The 8,826-nt window shown below is 46.0% G+C and overlaps 1 pseudogene; it reads left to right on the plus strand.

Moving 5' to 3' along the window:
- Positions 1–860: 860 nt before the first annotated feature.
- Positions 861–5,557, plus strand: LOC147699017 (uncharacterized; annotated as a pseudogene).
- The last annotated feature ends 3,269 nt before the right edge of the window (positions 5,558–8,826 follow it).

The following is an 8,826-nucleotide window of genomic DNA, read 5'->3' on the forward strand; positions in this document are numbered from 1 at the left end:
TCCCATTCTATGTTTACAGAACGACCCCGGGAAGTACGGCCCCTTTAATTCACATGCCTGGGCCGGTCAGCTGACGGGGTCACGTGGTTCAGGCGTGCTGAAAAAGGAAGACGCCGAAGAGGACATTCGTTCGTTAGGACCCGCTTGGGAGGAGCAGGCGCTGGTGACTACCTTGCTGCCGTGGAACAACGCGTCGCAGAAGAACCCGGAACAAGCCAGCGCCGAAGAGTCTGCACCGCGGGAGGAGAAAACGGACGAGCGAAGAGGAGGGCAGCCAGACCCTAGCTGACACCACGCTGAAGCCCGCCACGGCCCAGGAGAAGGGTCGTGGCTCAACAAGGTACGGGGGCGTCTTGGGCTGACTCCGGGAAGGACCTGGGTTGAAGGGAAGGCTGGGGCGGTACGAGTGAGAAAACCTAAAACCGCTAATTGCCGCAAGAGCGCTGATACACTGGCGATGGTGGTTACTCTTCCCACACTTCCCCCCCCCTTACCTAGGAAAGAGAGAGGAAGGAGAACCCCTTCCTGACGTTTCTTTTCTTGTTTTCTTTCTTCCCCTGTGGTCCGGCGCAACACCCTGCGGAGCATCACCCAGTCTAGTGCCGGGAGGGACTACCACAATCACAAAATTGTCTCGAGAAACCCTGGAAGGAACCGGACTACTACTCCCATAATCCCTTGTACCAAAGGACCAAGTAAAGACTCCCCAGAAGTCTCTGGGATAACACCCCTTGTTTTCATATTGTTGATTTAGAGTCCCAATAAACAGTACTTTGTTAAAAGAACACCCTATCTTGTCCTGGTCTGCTACTCGCCCACGTTACACGTGGTGTCAGAAGTGGGATCTTGGTCACCTCACGATGGAAAACTTAATCCAGCAACTAATCCGTGGGCAAGAAAAGCTAGAATGGTCAGTAGAAAAACCGATGACCTCTGCATGACCTCTGCCCAAGCAGACCGGGAACTTATGAGAGATAGTCTGGCTAACCATGCAGACCAAATGCAGAAAGTAGCTGACGACAGGCGGGAGTTAACCACACAACTACAAATAAGGGCAGGAACTGGGCCAAATGTATCTCTCCAGAAGTATGTGACAGGAGAGGACCCGGATGCCTTCCTCCTTAACTTCGAAAGGGCAGCAAGGGCATCTGGGTGGCTTGAAGCAAAGTGGCCTTTCTTCTTAGCGCCCCTTCTTACTGGAGAAGCACATGCCGCTTACCAGGTGGCTAATCCTAATGGCAATACTCCGTATGCAGAAATAAAGGACCTAATATTGGATCATATGGGCATGGATGCGGAGGCATAAAGGGTTCGGTTCAGGAAGGAACGCGGCACCACATCTGATAATCCCAAAACTCTATATTTTAAGCCAAAAGCAGCAGCGGATAAGTGGCTAAGACCCCGTTCACAAACAAAGGATGAGATCATGGACATGATTTATTTAGAGCAGTTCTTAGAGGCCCTGCCATACCCCATTCAAAGATGGCTGAAGCAGCACAAACACCTAAGTCCTGAACAGGCAGTAGAAATGACCACTACGTTCTATAGGGCACAACCCAGGACCTTACCATGGGACTCTGATAAATCTACAAAACCGATGGGAGGCCCAGTAAAACCTGAAAAGAAACCCCTAAAGGCCCGCTGGACTTAGTAAAGCCAAGAACACCCCGTTTAGAACCACCTCCCCTAAGTAATCCACAGTGTTTTGAATGCGGAGAGTGGGGGCATATAGCACGAAATTGTCCCAGGAAGAAACCACCTGAGGAGCCGATGGACATTGGATGTATTCCCCGTTCTATTCTATATTCCGCGGAACTAGGACCCAGTTTCCACGTAAGTGTCCAAGTAAAGGGGGTACAAGTGAGGGCGTTGCTAGACTCAGTGTGCAAACAGTCAGTCATTCTCCAGTCCATTGTGTTACCTCTCCCTGATAAGGTCAAAGACTCAGTGCCAATTAGGTGTGTCAACGGGGATGTTAAGGTCTATCCGGTCATACACGTCCCTGTCACTCTTCCCCAAGGTCAGACTATAGGTATCCGGCTCAGGGTTGTTCCTAGTCTGCCCGAGCAGATGATAATTGGGCAAGACAACCCCTCCTTCCTTAAAATGCTAAGAAACATGTTGCAGAACATCCCTTCCCCGTCCGTCCCCACTCTTCTAACCCAAGCTCCATCGGTCATAGATCGAAGTTTCAAGTATGCACAGAAAAATGACCCAACCTTACAATCAGCATGGGCTCAAGTGCAACAAACATCTAGTAGTTACCCGTCTTTCCAAACAAAAAACAACGTGTTATATCGCATAGGGAAACAAGGGGATGAACCACAGCTGTTGGTGCCTCAAGCCTTTCGAGAACAGGTTCTTTTTTTTGCTCATTCACATCTGCTTGCAGGGCACAGAGGGGCTCAAAAGACAATGCAGATGTTATTGCGACATTTTTATTGGCCTGGCATATTTTCGTAAGTCACTCGTTTCTGCCAAGAGTGCGAGATTTGCCAAAAAAAGAACCCATACAGACCACCAGCAGTTCCGTTACAACCATTGCCAATTGTCCCCAACTTTCACAAAGCAGCGGTCGTTATTCCAATCCTGAAAAAACCTGGTGTCGACCCTTCATCCCCTTCCAATTACCGCCCTATTTCCCTGCTACCCTATTTGGGAAAGGTTTTGGAAACTCATGTCACCACCACCCTGAGCACTCACGTGGAAGCAAATCACTGTCTCTCCCCCCGCCAGGCGGGCTTCCTACCGCTACACTCCACGGAGAAGGTAGTGATTTCGGTAATGGATGGACTTCGCGAGGGCATTGACACCAATCTCTCGCAGGCCCTTATCCTTCTGGACCTGTCCGCCGCCTTTGATACGGTGGACCACTCCACCCTCCTCACCCGTGTCAAAGCGGCGGGCATAGAGGGCTTAGCCCTCTCATGGCTTGAGTCCTTCCTATGTGATAGGGCTCAAGCGGTCCACCTTGCTGACTTCACGGCCGTCTCCCACAAGGTGGAGTGTGGCGTCCCTCAGGGCTCATCACTTTCCCCCCTTTTGTTAAATTTATGCATTTACCCCCTCATTTTTATGTTGCAGCAGCTGGAAGTCACGGAGTTCAACTACGCCAATGGCCTCCAGCAAATCTTCAATCTTTCCCATTCCCCCTCGTCCGCTCAGAACGTTCAAACTGTTATGCTATTCATTCAGGACTGGATGAACTGCAACCACCTCAAGCTCAATCCAGACAAGACTGAGTTAGTCTTGACTGGAGGTGGTTGCAGTCCATGGTCCCTGTTATTTTGGCCCCCATCACTTGGTGCTCCCCCACTCCCGGTCCCTAAAGTTAAGACCCTTGGGATTCTGCTTAACTCACAACTCTCTGTGCACTCCCAAGTTAGTTCGGTGGTATCCTCCTGCTTCTTTTCCCTCAGGATAATTAGGAAAATATCTCGCTTTTTTTCCCTCCCGGCGCTAAAGGTCATCGTAATGGCTTTGGTACTTTCGCGCCTCGATTATGGAAACATAATCTACAACGGCGCGCCGGCCTACGCCATACATCGCTTGCAGTTAGTGCAGAATCAGGCTGTCCGCCTGATTCATGGATTGCCCAAATACCATTGAGCCACTCCATTGCTGAAGGCACTTCACTGGCTGCCCGTGAGAGAACGATCCCTATTCAAACTAGGCTGCCTCACTTTCCAGGCCAGGATGGGCACTGCCCCTGAGTTCATCAGCTCAGCCATCAGTCCCTACTTACCGGGCAGAGAACTTCGTTCAACCCACATGGCACTTCTGACCATACCCCGCTTCAAGAAAAAGAAAGTTGGCGGGGCAAAATTTCGGCCCTTGCACCAGTGTTCTGGAACTCCCTCCCCTTGGCGCTCCGTACTTCATCCTCATATTTAGAGTTCCACAAAAATTTGAACACTTTTCTTTTTTCTAGCGCCTTTGCCACTTAGTATGCCTTCTCCTGCTGCTATCTGCTGGTCGTAATCCTAAAGCGCCATGAAACCGCTCGGTATAAGTGCGCTCAATAAATGTTTTTAAATTCAAATTCAAATTCAAATTGTGGATAACCCATTCGTAAGGATATATATGGATCTCATTGGTCCATTGCCACATACCAAGAAGGGTCATATCTATGCTTTGGTCGTGGTTGACTATGCCACGAGATATCCGGAGGCCTTTCCTTTACGCACTCCCACAACCCGCAACATTTCTGAGAAACTCCTAGAGCTCTTCTCTCGGGTCGGTTTCCCTCGGGAAATATTGACCGATCAGGGTACCCCCTTTGTCTCTAAGCTAATGGGACAAATCTGTAAGTCTTTGGATATTTCCCACATTAAAACGTCTGTATACCATCCCCAGACGGATGGACTCTGTGAGCGTTACAACGCTACTTTGAAGCTGACACTGCAGAAGCTCTTAACCATTGAGGGTAAAGAATGGGATCTCCTACTTCCTCTAGCTTTGTATGTAAACGGGAGCCAGGATCAAGCCAGTCTAGGGTGCTCCCCATTCCAACTCCTATATGGAAGGGAACCCCGGAGCCTTTTGGAGATCACTAAGGAGGTATGGGAACAGGAAAAGGAAGAGGATACTAAAAATTTTCTCGAGTGTACACAAAACCTCCACTCCCGACTTCATAAACTAAGGGAGTTTGCTGATTCCAATCTAGAGAAAGCCCAAAGACAACAACAAACGCTACATAACAAAGGGAAAAAGTGGCGCCACCTCAATGTAGGAGAGTGGGTACTGGTCCTCCTACCTTCTAACCTAGGAAAAACACGGTCAGGGTGGCAAGGCCCATATAAAGTCACAGAGAAAGTAGGTTTAACATCTTACAAGATACAGATCAAACCTAAGAAGACCCAACTGTACCACATAAATCTGCTCAAAAAGTGGCTAGCCCCCCCCCCCTCAAAATATACATCACATAAGCAAACCATCCCAGAACGAAACCACACCGAAGGAGCTGGTTGTCAATCCTGATTTGACGACAGACCAGGGTAGAACCCTTCAGGAGACCCTGACCCCCTTTTCCCATCTGTTTTCCAACCTACCAGGGAAAACCCAGTTAGCTGAGCATGCCATAGAAACACAAGTAGGAAAAATCGTAAAACAGAAACCCTACTGCATCCCAGACGCAAGGAGACAAGCCATCGAAGAAGAGGTTAAGAACATGCTAGACCTGGGCGTTATCAAGCCATCCAAAAGCAACTGGTCCTCTCCAATCGAGCTTGTACCAAAGCCGGATGGCTCAGTTCGCTTTTGCATCGACTTCCGCGCTGTAAATTCACTTTCAAAATGTGACTCTTATCCCATACCTAGAGTTGACGAATTAATAGAGAAACTTGGGGAGGCTCAATACATTACAACCCTTGATATCACAAAAGGCTATTGGCAGGTGCCCCTCAAACCAGAAGACCAGGAAAAGACTGCCTTTGTTACACCTACAGGCCTGTATGAGTTTACTGTCTTACCCAATGCATTGCACGGGGCACCCGCCACGTTCCAACGTCTCATGAACAAGGTATTGCAGCAACATCAGGAGTACTCCTCCGCATAACTTGATGACATCGTTATATTCAGTCCTGACTGGGAAACCCCTTTAGAACATTGTACCCAGGTTCTTACGCCCCTTCAAGCAGCAGGATTTCATATTAATGCAAAAAAATCCAGAGCAGGCTTCAGGAAGGTGAAATATCTCGGGTTCCTTTTGGGAAATGGTGTTATCGAACCACAGTCTGAGAAAGTGAAGGCAATAGTAGAGGCCCCTTTTCTGTCAACCAAGAAAGGGGTTAGGGCGTTCCTGGGACTCCTGGGTTATTACAGGGGATTTATCCCACAATATTCTGAACTGGCTGCTCCCCTAACCGACCTACTGCAGAAAAACGTGAAGAATAAAGACCTCCAACACCCCAGCTTGAGCGCCACAACAGCCTTTGTGAATCTGAAAAAGGCCATAACCTCTGCCCCCATTTTGAGGACTGCAGATTTTTCAAAACCCTTCCTGTTACACACAGATTCTTCTGAACATGGGTTAGGGGCAGTTTTGTCCCAGTTGTCATCGGATGGTGTTGAACACCCAATCCTTTTCATCAGCAGAAAACTCTTTCCCCGGGAGCAGAAGTATCCTATAATAGAGAAAGAATGGTTGGCTATTAAATGGGCAATTGAGAAACTAAGATACAATCTGGAGGGGGCCCGTTTCCTTCGTTACACCGATCATGCTCCCTTACAGTGGATGAGCCGCAACAAGGGAAACAATCCACGAATATTGAGATGGTTCTTGTCCCTCCAACCCTTTTCCTTTGAGGTGGTCCATCGGAAGGGAACTGACAATGGAAATGCTGACTTTCTTTCCCGCCTTCCTTTGTTCCCCGAACATGAACAAACTAGGGTAGGGGTGTGTGAGGACTCGAACTCTATGGACGCACAATCGGGGCACGTTTCCTCTCACTGTTCTCCCATTCTATGTTTACAGAACGACCCCGGGGAGTACGGCCCCTTTAATTCACATGCCTGGGCCGGTCAGCAGATGGGATCACGTGGTTCACGCGTGCTGAAAAAGGAAGACACTGAAGAGGACATTTGTTCGTTAGGAAACGCTTGGGAGGAGTAGACGCTGGTGACTACCTTTGAAGTGCTGCCGTGGAACAACGTGTCGCAGAAGAACCCAGAACAAGCCAGCACCGAAGAGTCTGCACCGCGGGAGGAGAGAACGGACTAGCGAAGAGGAGGGCAGCCAGACCCTAGCTGGCACAGCGCTGAAGACCGCCACGGCCCAGGAGAAGGGTCGTGGCTCAACAAGGTACGGGGGCGTCTCGGGCTGACTCCGGGAGGGACCCGGGTTGAAGGGAAGGGTGGGGGCGGTACGAATGAGAAAAACCTAAAACCGCTAATTTATTTATTTATTTATTTTTAATATTTATAAAGCGCTGCTTATACCCTTGGGCGTCAAGGCGCTAAACCATTATTAACAAAGGAAGTATAGAGGCATGAGCGAAGGAATCAGATAGGACGAAATAGAAAGAGATTAGCAAGACCGCTGATACACTGGTGACGGTGGTGACTCTTCCCACTCCCCCCCTCCCTTACCTATGAAAGAGAGAGGAAGGAGAAACTCCTTCCTGTCGTTTCTTTTCTTGCTTTCTTTCTTCCCCTGTGGTCCGGCGCAACACCCTGCGGAGCATCACCCAGTCTAGCGCCGGAAGGGACTACAACAAAGCACAAAATCGTCTCAAGAAACCGGACTACTACTCCCATAATCCCTTGTACCAAAGGACCAAGTAAAGACTCCCCAGAAGTCTCTGGGATAACACCCCTTGTTTTCATATTGTTGATTTAGAGTCCCAATAAACAGTACTTTGTTAAAAGAATACCCTATCTTGTCCTGGTCTGCTTCTCGCACACGTTACCAAAAACACAATATATTTAAGTAATACTGTACCGGTAAAAGTAAAAAATTTAAAAAATTGATGTAATTTGTAAATGAACTGAAAAATAAATGAAACAAGAGCCACATCACTTAGAAGGAATAACATGCCTAAATTCGAATAATCTGTATATATATAAGCTGTGAACAATATAAATACAATGCATTATAATCCTCAGCAGGTTTCCAAAACAAATAAAAAGAGGAAGTAAATTAGCTCATTGTTGAGCGAATGAAAACCAGGATCACTATGTATGAATTGGTAATAAAGATGCAAGTTAAATCATTTGTTATGTATATCAGATAATTTAGAGGTCAAAGAAATAGATTTACAGATAAGCTTGTCATATGGGAGACTATCAGGAATGTGATGTATTTTCATAAATATGTCCCATACATTTTTCCAATTTTGAAATATTAGTACATTCAAACAATACATGTGTTAATGAACCATCCATCATTTTGCAATGCCAACATAGCGAGGAATCTAAAAGTTTGGCTTTAAACAATTTATGTAGGGTACAGAGACAGTTCAGCAACATAAAGGTGTTACTTTGATAAAGGGTACATTAACATTACTTGTGTTATGTAATTTTTTATAAAACTTAGAAACCACTTTGAAAACATTGATGCATATTCCTAAATCGAACATTTTGATTTTGGGTAAATTGTTTAGAAAACTATACGAATGGAGTTACATAAAAGTTTATATTTAGAACTATTTGTTGAAGGTAATGAAAACTTATGTTGTAATTGTGAAAAAGATAAGAAAGACATCATTATCACAAATATCACTGCGATAGAAAATTCCAACATTAATCCAAGATTTCCAGAATTTGATGCTATGAACAAATTGTATTAGTAGATTATGCCATAAAGACAATTTTGAAGATGCAGAAATAGGTGATTTAATTAAAGAGTCACAATCGTGTATTATGACTGTAGTAAATGTAATAATGGTGGAGGATTTTACTAGAAGACTGTAGTTAGACATGGATATTAGTGCAGGTAATGGAAAGGGCAAAATTAGTTTTTGTTCAACTTGAACCCATGTAGATGAATTAGGGGTGTCTACCTGTGTAAACCATAGCAAGCCTTGTTTTACAATGAAAGCTTTGTGATATGTATAAAAATATGGTAAACCAAGTCCTCCATTAATCTTTGCAAGTTTCAGTATAGCATAGCTTAAACGTAGGGGTTTATGACTCCAAATAAATTCAGATACCGTCCTGTCTACTTTTTGTTATAAAATGTGAGAGGGAAATGCGTATGAAGCATAGATAAAATATTTTAGCAGCAATAATCATTTTAATAGATTCAGTTTAACTCCACCATCAAAGATGTAATGTGGATACATTTTGGATTTTCTCAGTAATTTTAGAAATTAAGTACTCACAATT

This window comes from Lissotriton vulgaris, chromosome 8 (assembly GCF_964263255.1).
Source record: "Lissotriton vulgaris chromosome 8, aLisVul1.2, whole genome shotgun sequence".
Taxonomy (NCBI): domain Eukaryota; kingdom Metazoa; phylum Chordata; class Amphibia; order Caudata; family Salamandridae; genus Lissotriton; species Lissotriton vulgaris.